We start from the raw sequence: 1,408 nt of genomic DNA on the forward strand, positions 1-1,408 counted from the left end.
TCAAGCCTCCCTTATACTGGCATTGGAAAGACAGAGTGCACTTATTTCATGTCAAAGTATGTCAATAGACCTCAAACTGTGTAGGAAAGCAAATAACAATTTTCTGAAAGTTCTGAGTATCAAAACAGCTACTGGTTAAGCAGAAATGCATGAAACTCCATTTATAGAACACAACAGCAACAAAAGATGGCAATGCCCTACAAGTACTAAAGAAGAACAAGCTTACAAATATTGCAAGTGTCTGTCTTTCCTGCCCCTAAAAGGTTTATCACATCAACTGAGAGTAACATCAATAAAGAAAGATAAAGTAAACAGTATTGGTGCCCACCATTCAGCAGCCTCCAGAGCATTCCTCAGAGTTCTCAGCCCTCTCAGTTAAGAGTTGTCTTATAACAGATGAAATCAAACAAGAGCAACAATTACTTCATTGGGAAATATAAAAAACAATTACTGTTAATTTCATGAAGCATTTGAAAGTAATTCTGTCTTCATAAATAACTAAAATGGTGTTTTTACAGTTTTAATTATTCTTGCTGTGAAAAAATACTCAAAATGACATCAATCTTTGAAGATAGACATTGGTTATTTCATATATTTGGAAACCTGAACCACATTTTTCGATCGCTGGTGGTATGCTTTGTTCTTGGTAGGGACATTTTTGTTTTTCCTCTTTTAATCCTGATTATAAAACCTGGCTATATTGACGTAGTCTGTAGTTGTGAAATTGATCTTGAAGACAGTCGTGGTCTTCCTCAAGAGAATGAAGATTCTTTGTAGCAGTTGATAAATTCTTTTCCAACAATGCCTGAGCTTCATCAATAATATATTCAAGCATCACATTACTCCCCAACCATAGGCACACTTTATCAGTAGGAGCACTGAAGCTTTGCAGTCCAAGTTATCTGCCAATAAAAATCTGGTCTCCATTGAATTGGTGGGCTCTCTTTCCTTTTGCATGTATTTCAGAATTTCTAAAGTCTGTTTAATTTCAGGAATCTGACCTTTCAGCCCTTTCCCATCTTTCTGAGCAAAGTTGTGTTCCATAAAATTATACTTCTAATATTGTTAATCTGGCTTCTCTAATGCCATGTCTGCAGGCTCATTTCCAGGATGTTTCATGAAAGAATCCACACCATCCACACACACTGCTTCAGGAGTCTCTGGGTGGAGCGCCCAGGAGAGCTTCTGAGTAACACCCCTCCTTAGCCTTGGCCATTCTGAGGAAGCTGCCAGTCCGTTTCTATGAGAGACAGAAAGGGAGTGGCTCTGGATGGAGGGGTTGTGGGGAGAAACTGGGGGGACAAGAGGGAGGGGAAACTAATCCAGGTCTATCATATAAGAAAAAATATATTAGGTAAAAGGAAAAGAAGTGAAAAAAATCCCTTGTTTCATTGATTATTTGTATTGC

General features: G+C 38.0%; 1 pseudogene; it reads right to left on the minus strand.

Moving 5' to 3' along the window:
- Positions 1 to 582: 582 nt before the first annotated feature.
- LOC110291014 lies at positions 583 to 1,149 on the minus strand (annotated as a pseudogene).
- Positions 1,150 to 1,408: the final 259 nt, after the last annotated feature.

This window comes from Mus caroli, chromosome 3 (genome assembly GCF_900094665.2).
Source record: "Mus caroli chromosome 3, CAROLI_EIJ_v1.1, whole genome shotgun sequence".
Classification (NCBI taxonomy): Eukaryota; Metazoa; Chordata; class Mammalia; order Rodentia; family Muridae; genus Mus; species Mus caroli.